The sequence below is a fragment of the Ambystoma mexicanum genome, chromosome 1p (genome assembly GCF_040938575.1).
Source record: "Ambystoma mexicanum isolate Mex_15411 chromosome 1p, UKY_AmexF1_1, whole genome shotgun sequence".
NCBI lineage: Eukaryota > Metazoa > Chordata > Amphibia > Caudata > Ambystomatidae > Ambystoma > Ambystoma mexicanum.
The window spans coordinates 489,315,108-489,338,016 of NC_090921.1; positions in this window are offsets into that span (position 1 = coordinate 489,315,108).

A 22,909-nucleotide genomic window follows, 5' to 3' on the forward strand; every position below is an offset into this window, starting at 1 on the left:
GCCCTTTCCAAGAAGGAGTTTGAGTTGGGAGGGGTGGGTCACGCCATGACTCACTTCTGACAGTGCTTATTTTCTTAAACAGTGATGCACCAGGGCAGGGTCCTGGTCGAGTTTACGGCCCCTCTCAACCATTCACATCACACCTGAATGCGTTCAAGATGAGCAGAGCCCAATCAGTGGCGTGGCACAAATTTGGGGGCTCCACCCCCAATCTCCTTAACAAAACACAGGGCCGGCCTGGACCACCACCTGTTGCAATGTCCACGGTTTTGTAGGGTAACTCATGAAAAAAGAACAATAGATGCAAGTCACCAAAATTTCACACACTCATTTGCCAATGTATTGTCATGCTGGTCCCTTCAATATAAAGAACACTTTCCTGCTGGCTCCACCAACATAGGCTAGTACTCCCATATAAGAACATGCTGATGTTCGCTTTAAGAAGTATTATTTTTTTTATAGTATCATTACTGGCACTAGGCTCAAAGCTGACTCTGTCAAAATATGCCAATACTCGTATGCAAGAAAATACTCCTGTTGGTTTGGCCATTAAAAGTGACATGTCTTAATACCAAAACATGTCCAAACTATTTCCAATGTAAGCCAGTCTAGACCCATAAGAACACTTCTCATCCTTGCTTCATCCCCGATGCTCTGATAATAAAAAGTGATGCGACAGTAAGAAATATACAGGCCGCTACACAAAACCTCAGTATAGCGAGGTAATACTACTTGTTATGCTTGCTTTATGAAAGCTGCTGAGTAATAAATGTCATGCCACAGTAAGCAATGGCTAGACTGGTTGTACCAAAATGCCAGTCTAGCCAGGTAATGTCACACGTGAACTTCGCTTTGCCCGAAAATACTAGTAAAACATGCAAAGTGAATAAAATGCTCTAGTGATCGCCAGTCTCCCAGGGCGACACACACACGCACCAGCACGCACACACATTCCTACTCACCCATAGACCTCTCACGCCCACTCAGACTGAATTCCCCACAAAGACCCTTATCCATCCAGAATATTGAAACACACTATCACATTCATACTCATTCACCCACCAGTTACTCACTCATACACCTTCTCTTATATCCGTTCTCACTGCATTCTCCACACAGGCACACACCCACTCAGAAAATTCAAATGCACACACTATCACATTTGTTCTCTTTCACCCACCAGTCACTGACCCATAGCACATTGATACATCTACATGCTCTTCACACATGGAAAATACACATCACATTTTCCTTTTAAAAGCCTTCTTACCTCCTCCGTGCTGCTCACGCCTCCTCCGTGCTGCTCACAAACAGGAACCAGGAAGCTATGAAAGCTTCCTGGTACCTGTATATGAACCACAAGGAAGCTGGAGGAAAAGGGGTTGGAGCTGACCGTGGCGTGTGCCACATGTCATTGTCAGCTCCAACCCCTGCTGAGTGCTTCCTTCTTGCGCTGCAATCCCTCAGCCCAGCCTTCAGCCTCATGATTGAGGACTGGGCTGTTGCCACCCCACACTTGGTGTGGTGGGGCCCCCGCTCTGCAGGGTTGGGGGCCCCTCTACTCCTGTGCCAAGGAGCTTCTGTTTTAAAAAAAAAAGTTTTTCTAAAAATGTATTTAAATACAGCAGTAGCAAGGGAGACTATTGCAACCCGTAATTACGTTCCAAATCGCAGAATTCCAAGGAAAATAAAACTGAACTGAAGGGCTTTCTCACATGTGGAAATGAGAAACTTGAGTGGATCACATGTACGGCTTTAGTTAACTTGCCTTAGCACCAGACATTCTCCCAAAGAATTATGAGGAGTGGTCCTACCCACCATCCTCTTGTGTAAAGAATCGGAGCAATCGTGTGTCCTAGGGAGGGAGAGGCTGGTGCCTGTACTGTGACGAGGAAGAGAGGGACTAGGTGCAATGACTACCTCCACATTCTCTCTACCTTGTCCTTGTCCGTACGTCTCGCATATACCAAAGAAAGTAATTGAACAACCCATGTACCCAAGGAAAACCCATACCTGCTGCGATACCTGGTGACCCCTCATAACCAAAAAGCAGAGAGACGATTTCCCGGGATAGCAGCCACTGAACTGCAGAAGCAAAGCCATGATCGGCAAGGCTTGGCAGATGGAGCGAGTTACAGGATATATATACCCAGAGCAGCTCAGGTGTCCACCCCATAAATGAGCATGCGTGAAGCCCCTTCACATTTACCCAGAACACAACCATCCCTAGAGAACCAACCCGCAATGCCCTGTGGCGGGTTCAGATCTAGACAGAGTAGGCGAGGGAGATAGCATCCTTAAGTTTGTGACTGATTGAAATGGGAGAGACTATGTGTTTTCCTACTAGCCATTTCTAAGATGAGGAACAAGCTTGTTGTGTGCTTGGCGGGAGCAGCAGAGTCCAGAAAAGTCATAATGACCGAGCAAACCTTCGGAGTTGCCAGAATATCCTCCCTCTCCTTGAGTTAGATAAACTGGAAAATAGGCGAGAACTACACCCAGGGACAGGTTGTAGTGCATTTTGTATACATTTTGGCAGGTGGTTCACGTGACGCACCGATCTAACATCCCCAGTTTATATCCCACAATTCAGGGGAAAGAACAGACAGTGAGGTATTCAAAAATGTTGTTATTTCAAATAAGTTGTTTGTCAGACAACCGGGTCTCCAACTTTACCGTGGAGCCCATTACAATATGGTATGTGTATATAAAACAATTTCAACCAAAATGAACAAAATTAAAATGTCCCTGCCTATATGAATCTCACTATTATAAATCCTCAAAGGCATCCACTTTCAGTCACAACAATTTCCATATAAATCTGCTATATTCTATTACAATTTAAACATACTATAATTCTAAACAAGTGGAAAAGAGGTTAGGGTGTCTGTTATTTTGACTGTGCTTCATAAGAATTGTTAAGTATGGATATTATTGTAGGGCTGCTATAGGAAAAGGCCATGACACCCAACCTAATCACTATATGTATATACAAACAACGCAATAAGACTGTAAAGTATGCGCCCCAGTACTAACAATTCTAGAATAGTTGTATAACTAATGATTTATTAAAGATTAGTGTTTATTAACGTATTAATCATTGTGCATATATACAATAGAGATTTCAAAAGGTCAACATCATGGCCACGTCTTTCGTCCATCTGGCTTTCTCAAGGCCAATCCGTTGAATCCCCGGTCTACCCAAAGTTAGTACATCAATTAAATGAGTACATTTCTATTGCATTCTAATTCCAATTTGATAAGTGATAAATTCAATAATTGTTTTTTTATTTTTTTATTGGTTTATGAACAATATAACTTACAGAATTAAATTAACAATGCATGACATTGTGCCGCAATAGTGTCTGCCTACCTACTAGCCCAAACTCCCCCGCAACCAACTCGCCGCCTATCACACCGACATTATTATACCACAATGCATCCGGCTGTCCCAAACCTAGACATGGTATTAGACCATTTTTTATGTTGCCGGGGAAACTCTATCTCTTCGGCATGCACTGTGCACTGATACCAGCAAATTTTGTACTATTTGCTTCCAGGAGTCTAAAGACACATTTTGTTCATCTTGGCCACAACATGCCACCTCTTGCCATACAGCGGTTACAGCTTTTGACCATTTTTGGAGGTCACTGCACCATAGGCGCATCTCCGGACCGCTGTGCGCCTCTCCATCCCATAGCTATCCGACGTTTCGCCAGGATGTATGCTACGTCTTTGCTTACATGTCTTGCCTGCTTCGGATGCACAAAAATACCCGACATGCAAGCTGCAGGAGAATCAGTGTCTAATGTTATACCTGTGATGGCACAGGCCCAAAACATGTGTACTAAGTCTGAATCAATCCGCATTTTGGACAGGTCTGTTAGTCGCCATGCTGAATCTGGCAATCTTTTTCGCAGTCAGATACGCCTTATGGGTGACATATAATTGGATCAACTGCAGCTTTGCATTTCTAGAAACCTTTTTATGATGCGCTAATACTCTACTCCAGGATGTATCCGTCATTTGCTCCTGTAAATCTGCTTCCCAACTGCGCCTGGTCTGCGCCCACATAACCCCCAGTTGTGAGATTTAGTAGCTCGTACAAAAATGACATTGCGTGTCCTCCCTCTGAAATATCATACAATGGTTCCATGATCCCATCTTCTTGTAATATCCCATCAGTTACAGACCATCTGCTCTGCTCCCTCTGAAGTAGTGTTGCATATGTGATGTATTGTCCTGTATGTATACATGTTTCAGAGGCAAGTGTATCAAAACTCATCAATTTCCCCTCCTGCAATAGGTTCCCCACCGTCGCCTTGCCCATTGGCCACCAATACTTTCTCACCTTCAATCTGAGTTGTGGATCTTCACATTTTAGCATCACTAGTGGTACCTGTGGGGAATAAGGCGATTCTTTGTCCAGAAAGTGACCAGTTCTATGCCATATTGCTCTACTCAGTCTCAAAAGTAGCAGAGGGTCTGGGATACATGATTTAGTGGCTCCTATCATCTGCCTTAAGAAGAATGGGGTACACAATGGCTGTAATAACAAGGTGTCCTGGGACTGCACTTCCAACAGCCAATTCGCAACCAATTGTAGCTGGCATGCCAGAAAATAGGCTTCAAAGTGCGGGGCTCTAATACCACCCTGGTCATACTGCTTTTGCAATTTCGAAAGGGCCAGGTGGCATCTAGAGTTATGCCATAGGAACTACGACATATTGTGTCTGGTCTATTGAAGGGGCCTCTAGGTCTACTATATGGCACCTTGGTGAAGAAATGGAGGAGCCTCGGCAGCAACACCATCTTCAGCAGCGCTGCTCTTTCCATCAATGAGACAAGCAGTTTCGTCCAGAAATCCATGGATTTCTCCATTTTGTCCACTATGTTCACTGTGTTTTGTAGGTGTTCCGCCTTAGGATTATGACAATATCTACCCCCAAATAACTAAGCATGTCTGTCTCCTATTTGATCGGCAATGTTGGTAACCTGTCTAGGGTTTTTCCTTTGTACCCTGCTAAGGGGAACAAGCATGATTTCTGAGCATTAATCGTGATGCCTATAGGGCTGCGTAACGTTCCAACACCTCTAGGATATTCTGGAGATTGGTCTCGGGATGCTGTAAGTATAGGAGCATATCATCGGCGTATAAGGAAAGTAGATGATTACTGCCTCATACACTATGCCAGCGTCCCAATATTCCTTGTGAAAATATATCGCCAGCGGCTCTAAGGCTAGTATAAATAGCATAGGAGACCACAGACATCCCTGCCTGGTGCCTTTACTGAGCTGCTATCTTATAACAAAAACAATGCATCAAACAAAGTTGAATGACAATATAAGGAAAAAATAGAATGGTTGAGAAAAGAGAAAAAAGTGAGGACATTTTTTGTATGTGTAACAATGTTTTAAATTATTGAAGAATAAATTATGTGATTTATTCATCAGCTCACCTGTGTTAATCTACGCGAAATATCATGATTTTGTTGAGTAGAGATTTATAACCAAGAAATGAATCGGCGTTCTCTCATTCCTTGTCTTAAATTGGTGGCATATTGTTAAGATGGATTTCTGAACTCTGACCTGGTGGGCTGAGTTCAGAAGGCCAGCCTACTTTCTTGGAACAGGTTAACATTCTGGACAAACCAGACCAATCAAGGCAGCATTGGCGGCGGTCAAGACTAGGTCTCAGGAGGGGTGAGGCTGATCGGAAGCCCACAATGAGCACACAGAGCAAGGACACTACATATTACTCTGTCAGGTGTATATCAAAAATACATATACATTTATTAAAGGCCTTTTAAATAAAACACGAGCAAAGATCAGCAGTAATAAACCTAGGTTATAGGTGAAAGGATCAACTCAAAAGGATCGAATGACAAAAGGGTCTTTTTGTCCCCCCAACCCCTGTTTTTGTGGTAAAAAACACTTTTTTTACCTATACCGAAACCCCAAAAAATATATATAATTTAAAAAAACATTCAACCCTTTTGTTTTGGTCCTATTGCGTCAACCCTATTGCATTCAATCCTTTTGTAGTTGAAACTTTAACCGGAAACCATAAACCACTACAACAGTACTATAAAACATATAGAGAGTTACAATTGGCCTAAAGGAATGGCACACAGCAAGGGTCCACAACCTGTAAGGGAAACGGGCATACAGTGCGAATACACATTAGACAGTTTTTCACTTAATCAAATCCTAACTGGGGTGCAGTGCAGCATAGCGCTCAAGAGTACTTTCAGTGTGGATGCATGCGATCGTGCGGTAGAGCGAAAAGCAGGGTCTCTTTCTTGCAGCGGCAGTAGGGACTCAGGAAGGTGGGTGAGGCAGTGAAGAATACTTTCCAACTATTCAAGGAGGGTCTCCCCAAGAGGTCAGAACAGGATCCAACAGTTGGGATTAGGATGGTAGCACAGGCTACCTCGATAAAGGTGAGTGGCCCTCAGGGGACACTTGTGTGTAAAAATGGATGGATGCGCCAGGGGCCACCGGTAAGGGTTTTAAGTACTCACTGACTCAAGGCACACTCCGGACCATTCAGGAGTGGAATCCACTTTGGTTGCGGGTTCAAATGCTGCAATTGTGCGGCTTTCAGTGGCTGAGTTCCAGGGATGATTCTGTGGCGGGACAGTAGCGATTTCTCCTCTCCTGGTGAAGGGATCGACTTGATTTCACTGCAGCACATCTCAGGGCAAAGGGGGGCACAGCACCAGTGCACCCTTGAAGTTCGTCACCACGTCTGGGTGACACAGTGACTGCGAACACTCAGATGCAGGCATACTCTCCTAATTCCAGACCTAGGGGACCTAGGTGTACGAAACTCGGCAGGAGAGTGCCTTATACCCTGTGCTTACGATCTCCAAAGTCTCAAGAGTCAACTCAAGTCGGCTGCGGTTCTAGAGCAAAGGTCCTGCGCAAGCTGGTCTGTTGGCTGTTTGGCCCAGGAACACTTTTGAGAAGGCTCGCTTGCAGGTTAAGGTGGCGGTGTCTTGAATAGTTGTTCCCAATATTCAAATGGGTTGAATCGCCTTCGCAAGCCTAAGTTTGATCTGCAGAGGGGTCCTGCGGGACAACAGCAGGCTCGGGCTGCCAAAACCTCCAGCGGGTCGCCATCGGTTCCTCGACTCGGCTTCTTAGTTTCAGGATGCTTGGATCCTATTTTAGGTTCAGTAAGAACTCAAGAGATGGACCTGGTATGGGTGTTTGGGCCCTTCTCTTATCCAGAATCTCCTTCACACCAAAACGAAGAGGACTCAGTCTGAGATCTGCTCACATACAGGCACACCAGATGTGGACAAATCATGGATAATGGTGGTCCATTCATTCCCAGCACACCAGACTCTCTGGCACCCAGGATGTGTATTGGAATTAGAAGGTCCAGGCCACATCTTGGAGGCACACACACAAGGCATGCAGAAGCCTATGAAAGCTTGGCGTTTCGCGGCTCAATGCATGACCAAATAAGGACTGACACTGCGCTGCTCGACCTGGGGAAGGCAAAGGGACAAGATGACCAAAGGACAGAACAAAGGCCCTTGTGGAATGGCCATTTTGGGGCCAAACCACTGTCCAGGGCCAAACACGGTAAGTATGGAATGGACCACAAGAGGGGGTTAAAAATCTGTGAAAAATAACAGCTGCCACCAGCTGTGTCCAAGTACATTGTACTTCTACCAAAAAATCCTTTGAGAGTGTCCAGGGCCTTAAAAAAGAAAGGAAGACCGCAGCACACTGTACTTTAAGGCACTTTGTGCACTGGTAAAAGGTTGCAAAGAAATTGCAACAGTGGAAAGGACAAAGGGAAACAGTCTCCCAGTACTGACTGTTTTTAAAGGCATGTCTGTTTCCCCATAACAAAGTGAGCGGAAAAACCCAGCGGAGTGCAACAGAAGGCTGTGCTCCACTGGCAAAAGTCAGGCTAGGATGGTCAGACAACAGCAAAAAGTTAGGGGGGGAGTGGGAGGGGTTCACAATTGGAGGGAAAATTACACATAAATAGGAATCTTTCCTAACACATTTGGATTATTTATATTTCATTTGTGTAACCGAAGTATCATGTGTGGTTATTGCCTATTGGAGAGGTCACAAGTTCAGCCAGTGTAAGGTGGAAGTTTAGTTCATCTTGCCGTGTTTGGCGTATTTGAGAGCATTAATGCTTTCAATTCGTTTTTCATATTCCTATATACGAGTACAATGGTTAGGAGATTTGCATGTATAGATTATATTGTGAAATAATGTAATTGTCTTAATTGCTAGCAACCAAATCGCTAAACTCCATTTATATGGTAGATGATTCATCTTGCCGTGTCTGGCAATCAGTGGCGTACCTCCTGTAAACGGCTCCACCATTTTGAAGTTGTCATATATTATGTATGATGTCATTTTTCAACAACGCCATATTGGCGACGACCTGATAAAACGGCAATTATTAATTGTTGAACTCTTCTATCCAAATCTATCTTTCTGGGTTAGGTCATGCTTGAAAATGTTTCCAATGCTATTCACGGCAGTTTTGAATTGTAATGTTAATCACCAGGTTCAGGCATGTCATTTCAAATCTGTAATGCAAAAGAAATCCAAGTACTTTCATATGTGAGAAATGAATTGAAGTGTAACATTTGAGTCTAGTCTTTTCCTTTTGTATTTTACTTTAGGTAAATTAACTCTTGCAGTCCCAGAAAATACATTGTTTTTTAGCTCACCCAATTAACGTTTTTTTGGTTTCTTGCCCTGGAGCCTTTAGGCTCAGGAAATCACAAATGGCAGACATGTGCTTTGCCAAGGAGGCCTTTGTACTGCGCAACACATTCAAGGTGGTCATTAATGGAAATACATTTCTGAAACACTTTCTATGGGTTGCACAATGGCTGAAAGAAAATATGTTGCTATGCATTGGTATTATAAAGTCTGGCTTTGAAATCGATTACTTCAGCAGTTTATTCTCCAACATCTGGGCGTGCCCCACAATATGACAGGTGTATCTTTTTTTTTTTTTTTAACGTGACCACAAGCAAAAGGGAGAAATCGCAGATAGGTGCCACACTCAATACATCTTATTTCTCTTGCTCCTTGCCAAGAAGGCCTTTCTCATTTAAGGCCTTTTGGTTTTTTTAAATAAAATAGGCAACAGTGTGGAAGTTGGAAACCACTCCAAGTGGAAGGTTAGAACACAGGTGAGTGACCAACATGAAGGGTGGAGTAAAGAGGAGGGCCCCCATATCCCTGACTTTCTCAGCAAAGTAATGGCCACTAGGAAGATGGCGTTAAGAGAGCTCTAAGATCCATTGGTGGAAAGGCTCAATGGGAGGGCCCTGTAGAGCCCTGCACACATGGGTAAGGACACAGAGAATAGACATCTTTGAAGTGGCTAGTAGGAACACATGGGGCCTAATTCACAGAAGCGTTTTAAAATGGCAAAACCCTAATGGATTTCACCCTTCGGCAAGAGATGGGGGGAGTGTAGGGGGAGGGGGGTAAGGCCTAAGATGCCTGCCAATAGCGTAGTCCATCAGACCAATCTGGACCCTGGAAAGCTTATATTGCTGCCCAGTGAGCCCAAATGGGTGGATGAGCGAGCTGTAGGTAAAGACCTTCCTGAAGAACTGAGAAGTGGCAGGGGAACCACAAGACACTGATGAGGTCATACTAACGCCACCTAGCTATGAAGGCCTTTCAGTGCTCAGTATAAAAATGCAATGCTGAGAGCCCTGGGTGACTAATGGAAAGTCTTGCATAGACCTCATTGCTGGAGACACAGCGTTTTAAAGAATAGGCCCCTGGTTTAAAGAAAGCCCAGAGAGCAGGTAGGCTTTGTCATTGACCGATCAAGGCCGTGACTGGATGCCCACAATCTCAAGAAGTCTAGCTGGTTTCCCTGTATGTGTATTTCCGCATACTGACCTGTACCAACCATAGGAGATACCTGAAATAAGTTCTTGGACAAGGTACATCATCATCTTACTTTACAGCCTTTCAGCCTTACTTCGGCTTTGATGTCTTCACAAAGGTCCTGATGATACTACAGGAGGAGATTGTTTGCCTTTCTGTATCTTGATAACTGTTTTTGTTGCAGTTCAAGAAGTCCAAACTTTGTCTTTTTGGTGAGGATCCAACTCATGAGCGATCTTGGATAACGTGAATAGGAAAGCCTTCCGATCTCCCAAGATAGTCGGAGACATCTGCCGCATAGTGTCTGTTACAGCTGCACTGTCGGTAGGCTTCATAGGATCTTTTTCCTTGTGTTGTATGGACTTGTGATTCTTCCTAGTGCCAGAGAAAATGGCTGCAGATACAGTCCCTGCGGTGGGTTTTACAGTCTGTTTTGGTAGAGATCTTTTATGGTGTGCGTCTATCTGAAATATGTTCTGCAGAGAGTTTTGTCAGCTGTGGAAGTAACTGATGTTGATAACGGAACCCTCCTTAAGTGGAAAAGATGGGCCCACCAAACAGTTTGCTTAGGGGTCACTGGGATGATCGTTAGAAAGGTCCTCCCTGGGACCGAGGGTTATCTGGCCTTCTTGCCTTTCTCCCAAACCTCCTGGGGCAGTCCCAGCTGATCTACAACACCATTTTGATACTTTAACTCACCAAGAGAGCAGTATGGGTTCTCGCCCTCTTGGCTGAGAGGCCATGTCCACGTGGTCCTGCCTCTGAGAGAAAGGGCTTCCTTTTCATTGGCACATCTGCCTGGAAAAGAAATTGTCCTTGTGGATGCCCTGGGCAAACAGGAGCCAGCGCCCTAGGAATTTTATCGGGCAGTAACAGACAATCTTTGACAGTTGGTCACCCTCAACGTGAAAGTTAATCTTTTCACTTCCATGCACAAGTGTTCTCTATTCTGCTTTATTCTGCTCCAGGGAATTTTCCCTTAGAGGGCCTCCAGGGGATGCACTGGTTAGTAGATTGGCATTTTGATCTTGTGCGCTCATCTCCATCCTGAGGCAGTTGAGACACTACAGGCTACGATGATCCTTTTGTAGGTACAAAAGAGTGTTTTTCAAATGGCCTATAACCACAGAGAACATTCTCAGGTCATGGAAGCCCTTTTACACTTGCAGAGCGCCTGTTGTACGATGTGTTAGTCTTATTGGATGCTGCCAGGGCCCCTTCTCTACCACAGCATGCTAGCCCCCGAATCGGACCGCTCACTACACCGGAGCTAATTGTTGCTTCATTCTACAGTGGTAGAACTGTAGGCCAGAGAGCATGGGGCGGATAGCCACACCGCAAGGCTGCAAGTGTTCATGGGTCATTTAATATTAATGGAGGTTGGTTCAGTGCAGACGTTTAGTGCTCAGGAGGGGTTGACAGGGGAGTCTCAGGTAGTGCAAAGGCAGTGTGTCCGTTTGTTGGCCATGTGTCGCTCTCATTATGTTTAGTCCGGGGTGGGAGTCCGAGAAGCCATGGGAGGATACAGGTGGTGGGCCAGGTCATTCCTGGCTTGTAACACTATCGCATGGACAACTCGGGGGGGTGGGGTGGTGGGGGGGGGGGGGTGGCGGCTTAATTTTTTTTTTATTGGAATATTCGATTCTCTATCTTTTTGCCTAGCCCTTTTGCATATGTTATCTTTCCCTGCGAGGCTGGATGATTTTTTTTTCTTCTTTTTTTAAACTTTATTAAGTGCTTGACATTACAACAAAGGTAAGGGGTAGCGGCATTGACAGTGGTAGCTGTTTTACATCTTGGTCATTGATTCTTGGACAAGGTACATCATCATCTTACTTTACAGCCTTTTTCTGACCCTAGTCATTGTGGCATGGTATATTGTGAGAAGTTCTCTACAAACGGGTGTATCCACACAGGTCTAACGAAGGGGGAACGTTAGTCGGTTGGTGGGCTTTGAGCATCATGTACATTCATCTGAGTTATTAACAGGTAAGTGGGGGCATATGTCCTTGGGTTTGCAGTTTGCAGGTTGCAGTGAAGACCAGTGTTCTTCCATGTCCGATTCCCATGTAACGGCCCATAGCTACATGTGCTACAGACAGTTGGGGAGGTAGGCCGCAACCACAACAACATTATACATCGAATTGCTAATAACATACATAGACCTGTCAATTTCTGTTCACTGCGGTGTAGTTCCTTGAATTGGTGAAACAGACAGTTTTGCATGGTGGGTTCTACAGTGCAATTGAAAATCTCTGACATTATATCACAGACCCCATTCCAGTATTCTCCCAGTGTCTGACAACTCCAGAGCATAAACATACATAATTCTAACACCTACATAGTGTACATCCGTTTATTACTTTTGTACCCTTGGTAGGGAGAATTGGGTTTCCGGTGGTTTCTTGGGTTTACATGACAATGGATTTCTGAAGGGGCTGCATGTCACGTTTGCTTGACTATTACCCTATGGGTGGATGAATTTCGTGGCAAGCGGAGAGCTGTGGTGCTTCTTAGTGTTTTCTGTGGGCCCAATACTGTTGGGGTAGATGGGCTAGGGTTTTGAATGTGTTGGACAGGGCGTGTTGATGGATGCAGGTCTAATCCGTGCTCATTTGGGGAGGTGAGAGGCATCGTTGCTGGGGCTCCTGATGCTTTTAGTTTCTTCTGGCCATTTGTGTTTCAAAAATGTTGTCACGGCCTATCAAGGGAATTTGGAGGAAGGCTAGGTGAGTAATTTAAGGCACAGGATTTCTGGGCTCCCTGTGGGCACTGGATTTATATATTGTGTGTGTTCAACGCTTTAACTGCAACTGTTAGTGGACAAGTACAGATTGAATGCTTATGCTTATGCTTGGTGCCATTGTTTATTGTTCTTTAGAATAGTGGAGCTCTCAAGTAAACTGGCTGCATAAGGTAACTCCATTCTTCCTCAAACTGTCTCTATTCACCAATCTGCATGGTGCTCTTCGTTTAAACAGCATATCTGGGCATATGAGGCTACTGTGGGAGGCTTTGGAAAGTTTCCTTTGTATTGGCTCTAGAACAGGGCGCAAAATGTGCACTAGCTATTGGTTAGAGATATTTGATTCTTTGCGAGTAAGAAATGGTGTGGTTTGTGTATGTATAGAATTGAGCCGGTGAGTGACTTTTTTTTTATAGCTGGCTAGTAGTAGCTTTCAACTTGATTTCTTACCACCACCTCTAGAGGATCTGGGATTCCGACATCTCGACTCCTCTTTTAGTCTACCACCGATATGATTTTGATGTTTTGCAACAGTTATACACTGCTTTATGTAGATGGAGTTGGTTATAGTGAAAGATTTTCTCTGATTATGAGTTGCATTTGTCAATTGAATGTCTTCGGAGAGCAGGCAAATGGCAGAAAGAAAGTGGGGCCAGTACACAGCCGGTTCAGAAATTGTACGCGATAGGCTGCAGCTTTTATTTTTGTGGTTGGGCTGTGGGCCAAAGGTTGGTGTTAGGTAGTGGGTTGAATGCTCCTTCTCCTTTGTGTCTACTCCAAGGGATCCCACCAGATCTGGGAGACCCATCAACCTACCACGCAAAGGTTTAGTAGTCCCACAGAGTATCCGCGAACAGCCAGGCAGATGGCTTTACCTACGGAGGTCTTTGGGGGCTGCTTGAGAGCTATACGTAACAAAGGTGCGGGGCACTCGGAGTTCTTGATAGCCAAGCAGCGGGGATATCAGTCTTTTGCCAAGTTGGCATGGGGGAGGTTGGGAGGAGGAGGAGGGAATGATGCAATGTTTTGGGAATGATGCAATGACCCATTTTTGGGTATAATCGCACTGCACAAATGCCAATAATTCATTAATCTTAACAATGACATTTAATGACATTTAACACAGAATGACGTTTAACACGTGGAAACCAATGTTTTCCTCAGATCCTCATTTTACCACTGTTTCTTTTGATGGAATTTTAGCTTGTGACTGCAAAAAATTATGTAATTGTAAAACTAGTCTTCCAATTTTGGCCTGCAAGTAAAATGACACTTTTTCAACTTGATTCTGAAAGTTTGGTATGAACCAGGACCTAACTAATCAAACCGAGGTCCTAAACGCAGCACATGGTAGAATTCTGTCTAGTTTTCAGAATTACCAAAAATATGCAAGCAATCATCATTGGTATTCAGAATGTGTTAATTTTTCTCATGCGTTTCCATTGCAGAATGTGTGAAAACCTTACTTCATTTCATTGTTCGGCGGGCCAGCAACCCCTAACTCTAGTAAATATAAAGTTTAATGTGTTTCTCCAAGTCAAGTACCCTCCAATGAGTTTAATGTGGAGATGAACCATTAATTGTTGCGACCAAAAATGCTTAATTGAAATTCATTGTATCTAGGGAAGTTTTAATTCTATTAAATTCACCGGCCTTGCAGCATGCTTCATTTTCTATACTGAAACCTTCAGCAGCGAACATTTACAACAAAATACTTTTCCAGTTGAGACAAGGGGTTTTATGTGGATTCACCTCAAGTTGAAACCTTGTACCATTTTAAATCTGGTAGTTCTAGGCACTATGACCTCACTACCTCCTTTAGACACTTCAACCTTCTTTGATGCACAAATTCAAATAAAGAACATAAAACAGTTAACCTCATCCACAACAGACAGCACAAATGAGCAGAGGGGCAGTCCAAACAATGATATAATAATGCTTCAGGAAGCGCAAACTCACAAAGGCATTCCATATAAGGCCGAAGATTCCCCTAGCCAGATCTCTGGTTGGCTTGGGGATCTGCACCAAAAAAGAGTTTACAAAGGATTAGTATATGTGAGGGGACTTATGTTAAGGCAAGTGCCAGTAGAAAGGAACACAAACAAGGAGATAGAATTGGAACTCCCTCATACTGCTACTGCTTAGTAAGGGGAATCAAAATTCGGCAGCAAGACACAAGGGTGGGTGTTATGATTGTTCAAAAGGTAGTCAGCCCCAACAATGCAACAGCCTTGTTAAAATAGAACACCTTTTAAAAACTGAGTTCCCACACTGATCCACCCACTTAATAACAAACCTCCAGCATAGCGTGCAGGTAATAAGCATTTGTGCACATGGAGGAATGGGCATCGAAAGCCATCAATTCAGTTTTGGCGTTGTTCCATGACCCACCAGACTATTTTTGCCAATGTGGGGCTGAACTATTCTTGCCATTGTGGGGCTAAACATCGACTTCAAGGGACGTCTTCGTGCAAGAAGAGGCTTTGCAGAAACTGCAGATATTTAGGGTGCTGTAATTAATTTGCATTACTTGAGGCAAGCAATGACTCGCAAGTGAGGATGTGAAAAGCTGGGTAAGCCACAGACCAAATACTGGTCTGTCTGCTTGAAGATTGAAAAACAGATGCTTTCTTGGGGCCTATTGCCTCTGGGTAACATTCAGAACCCTAAGTTGGAGACCCTCTTGAAGGATATCCAGCAAAACAACGTGGTCAACTTGGTGGACGGAACTTTAAGGCTACATTTCGAATGTACGCTTCTGGAAATGAAAAACGGTCTACACGTCCTATAGGGAAGAGTATCAGGGCTCTGGGGGCCTGAGCAATATCCTAAACTTTCGGAAGCTTTGCATCAAGGGATGATGTTCTTGGCTTTGTGCTTAACGTCCGCCTGATCATGCCCAATGGATATGGATGATCTGTAGACGTCTGTTGTACAGAAGACTATGCCATTGTCCGCCAGCAAACCTAGAAAGTTTAAAACATTGCCATAGGAGCTGAAATGAGACTGTCGTCTCGCTACACACACCAACGACCACACAAGGATAAATGCTGCTTGTCATCTCCTGTAAGTAGATGAAGCCTATGCATCCTTGATAAGGGCAGAAGCTTAAAGGCCTGGGAGGAGCCATTACACTGTGCCATGAGGGAAAAAGATCCATCCATGACTTGCAGGTGAAAGGTCAAAGGAATTGGAAAATCTGCAGAAAGTTTGAGAAGAATTTTTAATACCAGACTTGCAGCGTTCACCAGTGTGTTAGCACCTTCTAAGACCTCATCTTCGTGAGCACACCAGCTATGTGTTAAAGGGGGGAAGGCATAGTCCCACCCCCCAGACACAATGGCAGAGAAATGTGTCCACTGCTATGGTGAGTGTTGAACCTCCAACAATAAAATCATCGTAGTTGAGCATTGAGCCTGAACGTGAAGAGAGCCATTAAAAAGGGACCTTGCGCTGGCAGATGTGTTAGGCAAAAATAAGGAGATTGAGCCTTCCATTGCTGAGATCTTGGAAATTCCTGAAATTCTAGTTACAGCAACCAGATGGATCCTCCTCCTTCTGGCGATATGCCAGAAGTCCTTGGCTAGTTCTATCAGTGAATGTCTGATATAGTTATCGCAATAGAGCTTACCATGAACTCCAAGCCATTGATATGCAAGTCTGGGGGAACCATTTCCCAGTATAAGTCACCCCCTAACCATTGATGATATTGTAATACTGGGTCCACCAGCCAGTGCGACTCGCTTCCAGTGGTGACTCCTGGACCAAGTCTGGGGTAGAGCTGGAAATGCCCCTCCTCCCCTCATCATGTGTCCGTATGATTTAGGCACCAGTGGAGTTTGGGCAGAGCATCTGTATTCCAAGTTAATAATAATTTTATTGTGATATAATCCATAATTTGGACTTTACACAAAATAAAACGTATAATATACATGATCTGCATTGTATTGCATCTAATATATTGCATTTGTACATTGTATAACAATGTAAAACAAATCAAATCAGTTCCAGATTCATCAAACTCCTCAAGCGATTAGCCGAAAGTTTCATTAATGAGATCCATAGGAATCAGAATACTTAAAGAGATAGAAATACTTAAAGATCAAGATTGTGGAACATTGTCTGCAAATTCAAGTTCAAATTCTGATTCAGATTCACGGCCCCACGGACTCCCACCGGATACCCCAATTACAGCGGCCTTGGTGTCATTTGTCAGGTAGAAGAGTTTTAACATGCTGCCATGTTCTAAATAAGGCAAGCTGCACTGAGATAGTCGGAATTCAAGCAATAATCCCAAAAGGAATTTGCAGTGATTGACTCATAAGCCTAACAAAACACATGTATAGGGGTCCCAGGAGGGCACATTGAGCGAGGACGTATCTGGCTGTCTGCATCTGGCTTGAGCTACTGCAAATGGATACCCCTAAGCGAGGGCCCGTGACAGACAATACCGGCAGTTGGTTTATACATAGTTTTGAAAGAAACTGCCTTACTTTCTGGGCTGGGCACAACAACAAATGAGGTTGAATCCTTCGATAACGGTGTACAACATGGGTCACTTCCTCATATTCTTTTAACTTGGTCAGATGTATCTAATTCCCACACCAATCCCATCTGTTAAATTTCAGTTCGAAAGATTTTTTCAGGTGAACATACTGTGTACCTATCTTTTTGGTAAAAGGCCAATCGATCTCTAAGAAGAGAGTTTCATTTAGGATTTTATAATTAGACCCTCGTAATACCTTCTCAGTCGTAGTTGCATCTGACCAGTGCTAGTAACGTACAGACCGGGGCGGCACAAGACTTTAAATAGAATGACCCCATGGCTTGGAGTGCCATTCCCCTTAGTGATATTGGGCCTAGTTCTAGGCGAAGATATTCTATGGGGCACGAGGGGCCCAATCCCAATACTGTGCGCCAATAATGACCCTCGAGTTTGTTTAGCCAGGTTAGGTCCAAGTTAATGGATAGCAATACGAAAAACTCTTGGAAGATTTTCAGTCTTTTCGAGGCTCTGTAGTGTAGAGGTCTTGCACGGATGACTGAAGGCCCACAGTTCTGGCCAAAACCTTCAGTGAAACAGTACCATCCCTTAACACTTTGGCCATTTCTCTCTTGATGACTTGCCTTATCTGACAGCAAGGTTTGAAATTGAGGGGAGCTGGGAGCTATTTAGGGCCTGCTTCAAGTCTGGGAGAGCCTGTCTATCTTGAAAACAGTTCCCAGGAGCTACTGTTGGCTCCCCAGACGATTTAATGCCTTACAACATATGACACTAATAAGTATTAGAGAAAGCTAATAAAAAAGAAATGGGCACATCTACTAGACAATTAAACATAATGAATCGTACATAATGGGCAAAGAGTTAAACTGTGCATCTTGTGTGGAAGTTCGATTTGCGGTGCGCTGGGTACTCGCTCTTATTTCCTCATCAGTAGCTCCTGCCTACTGGGTGATGCCTGCCACCCAGGAGCTGGCTTTAGCTCCTGCTCATTGGATCTTAATTTCGGACACTGTGACAGAAACTACAAAGTCGTGAACACAGTGTCCAATTGACGGAGTCTAGTTGCTGGGATGGCAAAACCGGACCTCTGCCAGTAGATTCAGGAAGCCTAGGCTTAAAACTGCCCTCTTCCCTCCCCACCGCCCCCATCCCCAGTGAAACTTAATGAATCTTCTGTGTGGTTTTAAAAATGGCGATCATGGGGTTCGCAACTTTTAAATTCGAGGCACACTAGCAGTGTACCTTGTGGCTTTACAATAAGATGTCCCTGAACAAGTGTATGCCCTCCATTGTAAAATGCTGGTAAACCAACCAGTTGTTGTCTTCTTTCCTTGAATATAAAAGAACCAGGCATTTTGTGATATTGGCCCCCAGCTCACCCAAAACGAGGCAGTGGACCCCTAACTATGTTGGGCTGAGAAGGAGAAATGCTTACCAGCAGTGATGGCTGGTTGTCTGGGGATCATCCGCATAGGGCTATAACTGTTTGTACTTCTGGTAGGAAGTATGAGTCTTGCAGTTGGGAGAATTAATCGCAGGTGTTGCCTCTTTGTAACTTATTAGCGTTCTGGTGGTACCAACCAGTTGAGTGGTTTCTCCTGTGCCCACGATGCTCTTTGAGAAGTCCATTATCTTTGCCAGCGGCCCAATAGGTAAAAGCTTGTTCTTGCAGGACTTCCAGGGGTGATCTATACCCTTATTCAGGTCCTTTTTGTAATGTTTTCAAATAACCAGCTATATGGTCAATTTCCAGTGTACCCTTCCCCTGATCTTGGCTCTTGCATCTTTATTTTATTTATTTATTGTTTGTTTGTACAGCGCTTATACACAGGTGCATTGCTTCAAAGCGCTTCAAGGCAGGAAGGGAATACAGTAATCATTCATAGGCCTTGAAGATTCTGAATGATCAAAACAGAAAAAAGAAAACTAGAATACTAGGCCTGACTACATTTCTCCTAGAGTAAGTGCATGAGGTTTTATAGTTGTGACCAAGCTGGGAGGGGGAGACGAGAAATGGTGGGAGGAGAAGGAAGGGGTGCAGGACAGACAATTAACTGGTATTAGAACATTTCGGTAATGCATATGTACATACAGAGGTGTAGGGATGGGGATGAGGGAACAAAAACTCTCCGGTCCAGCAGGTCCCTAGGTTAAGTGCAGAGAGGTTGCCCCGCTCATGGAGCGTAAGCTAAAAGCGGAGTAATGCTGAAAAATAAAGTGCAGTGGCCCTGAGGCAAGTGCAAAAGACTGGCAGGGGAGCCTGGGACCTGTTAGGCTCTGGAGGTGAACCAAGCAACAGTCAGCAAAAACTGAACAGAGTTGGGGGGATGCAGGAGAGGAGGAAAGGAAGATTAGCAAGGGAGAGGGAGAGAGAAGGTGGGAGAGAAAAGGAAGGTCTAGAGGAGTTTCTGGAACTTATGTGTTCAGGCTCAAAACAGAGAGAGGCAGGGAGGCAATTCCAGAGGGAGGCACCTGCAGAGGATAAAGATCTACCCCCCAATCTGTTTGTGAGAGCGGCTCACCCACCGAGAGTTGGAGGGGGCCAAGCAGAGGGCTCTAGAGGGAGAGTATTTAGGAAGAGAGCATTGTAGATAGTGCGGGCCTCACCCCCAGAAAGCTTTGTGGTTTATGCACAGGATCTTGAACTTGATACTTGCAGCCACGTGGAGCCAGTGGAGGGATTTCAGTGCCGAAGAGATGCAGCCCCAGTGCTCGAGGCCAAGGATAGTCTTGCGGTTCTGTTCTGAATAAGTTGAAGAGGTCAGAGAGTAGAGGTGGGAAGAATGAGAAAGATACTGTTGCAGTAGTCTAGTCTGGAGAGAACCAGGGCTCTGGAGACAGTGAACCTCTGGGGAAAGGTGAAAAAAGGCAGAATACCTCTGAGGAGGTGCAGCTAGTGGGAATTATTGGACATGTCAGAGATGAGAAGAGAAGGAGAGAGTACAGTCGAAGATGACCCCCAGATTTCTTGCCTCACTAGTGGGTGAGGATGCAGGACCAAGGGCGGTTGGCCAGAGTGAAAGTGGCAAAATGGGAGCAGGGGTACCTATGAGGACGATCTTTGTCTTGCTGGTATTTAGGCAGGGGTCATTAGCAGCACACCAGGACTGAATTGTGGAAAGACTGTCTGGGATGAGCGAGGAAGAGTCAGAGGGTGGCCTGAAAGAGAGCAATCGCATAACACAAAGTTGGAGGTGAAGGCAGAGATCATGTTGGCCATAGGGGCCATGTAGACATTGAAAAACCTGGAGGACACCAAAAGTGGAGAGAAACGAACCAAGTTCTACCTGTGAGGGGCAGTCAGAGAAGGGATGCTAGCCATACCAGGGCTTGATCAGCGATGCCCAGGGTCTCACAGAGACAGGAGATAAGGATGTTATTTACCGTATTGAAAGCTGAGGATAGGTCAAGAAGAATGAGGACAAAGGGAGAGTAAGTCAAGGTTTGAGAGCAGGTCTTCATGGGTGTTCAGAAGAGCAGTTTCCGTGTCTCTGGATGCTTTAAAGCCAGATTGATGGAGACAACAAACAGATTCAGTGTGGAGGGTAAGCTGAGAGATGGTCAACTTCTCCAGGAGTTTGCCCAGGAAAGGAGTGATGGAGATCGGGTGATAGTTTGCCAGAATAGTAGGGTTGGCAGAGGGTTTTTTGAGCAGAGGGTGCACAAGAGAATGCTTGAGAGCATTGAGGAAGATTCCAGTGGTGAAGGAGAGGTTACAGAGATCTGCCAGGGCTGGAGATAGTGAGTTAATGTTCTCCTTGATGGTTTTGTAGGGGCAGGGGTCCACCTGTTTGGAAGAAGCTTTCATAGACCGTACTTGTCTATGACTGCCTCAGGTGTGACGGGGAGAGGAGAGAAGAAGGGGAGAGTTGGGAGCGGCCGAGGGCGGCGGGGAGGGCCCAGGAGATGATGGTGCACGAGTGGATGCGGAAGAGAGAGAAGAAAAAATGTCCTGTGTTTTGGTGGTGAAGTGTGCAGCCAAGGCCAAGCAAAGAGCCTGGGTTGGTGCGGTAGAGGAAGAGACTGCAGTAGGATTGGGCAGTTCCTTATAGAGTTTGAAAAGTTTGACTGTGTTGTTTGATGCCGCAGAGATGCAGGCTTGAATATGGACTCTTTTCTTGGACTGGATGCAGATTCTATATTGCCTTGCAGAAGACAGCTTGTCAGACGGTGCGCCTGAAGACCCCCATTTGCGTTCCGCTGCCCTGCATTTGCGTTTAAGGTCATCCAGGTCAGTCGTACCAAGCTTCAAAATGCTGACGCTCCCCAGGTTTCTCTGTGCTGCAAAACGCTGCACTCCCTGTTCCCAAGATGGTCTTCACCACGATCAGGGGCTGTTGGAGGTGGGATGGGTGGAGGGGCGGGGGAACCGCAGTGTATTGCTCCCCAAACACTGCAGCACTCTGTGTGGGAGTGGGGAATTGTCCTGCCCTGTCTTCAACGGTATTACTCAGCTGCAGAACTGGTGGCCGGGAATTAATGGCGACTCCACATCGCGATAGAAAGGGATAGGATGGGACAGATGCCACCCAATCAAGTGCTTTATGGGTGGGAGAGACCAGAAGACAGATCTCCCCTTGATGCTACTACACGTCCGGCAGGTATGGGCCAATGCACATTGGGTGGGGGTTAGGGGAGCCGGGAGGGGAACCAGCGCTAGATCAGCCCCTCTGCAATAACAAGTCTCTTCCTCAGCTTCTCAAACTGGGTCATTTCAAAGCTGGGAGGGACATGGGTGCATGTCCTGGCCGATGCGGAGAGGGGCGGGCACTTTTTTCTATATGTTATAGTAATGTGAGAAAATCCAGGATTTCTGGGGTAAGTGTATCCACAGGTTAACCTCACTGCTGGGGCTGCAGGTTCCATGTGATCCAAAACTATGGATTAGGGAGGAGGCGGGGTTCAAATTGTATGAGCAGGTGTTTTTATTGAGTTGACTAAGAGAGTTATTGCTGCAATGTGGGGCTCTGCGGATCGCCCATGGCTCAGTCGTTTTCGTCCGCTGAGCTTGACAGCTGTGTGTCCGTTGAGAGGCGAGTATATAATGCGAGGGGCTGTACCCAGAAATTCCAGAAGGTGTGGGGTTGGTGGCAGGAGAGGGTCGAGGTTTGGTCTTAATAGTTATTCTCATCCGTTACCCGGCCGGCATAAGGCTGATTTTTTTCCTTAAGGGATCTTCTCTCTGTCGCTGTGATCTTGATTTTAATTACTTCTGAGGATGTGCAACCAAGCTGTAGCACATGTTTGTTGGTGAAGCCATGTTTTTCATTTCAAAACAATAGTTATATAAATATAAGATTCTTCAGAAATAATTGAGAGAAATGATTGTAGTCAAGCAATTGGTGAAAATACATTCAATTGAAACATCCTCTCCAGTGTGTGACTTCTCAAATTTGATATGCAATTTGAATGGTAAATACTATGCCTGGGGTACAAAAGTTCAAGTTACAAGCTCTAGCTTACCATTAAAGGTCACATGTCGCCTCAATTCTACACATACAAACAGCACACCATTTTTTATTTGCCAAGAGTAAATTGTCAGTGGCAAGTGCAAATTACGTGCCATGTGCGTATTTATCCTGATTAAGATGCATCTGTTTGTTCACACTGTCATCTGTGATAAATTAATCTTCTCATCTTAGTGTTTCCGGGAGTAGAGCATTTACATCATTGTTATATGCGTAGGCAGTGCTACAGATAATATTTTGAGGTGGGAGTATTTTACTAACTGAAAAAGGGGTAAACATAGGTTTTCTCGT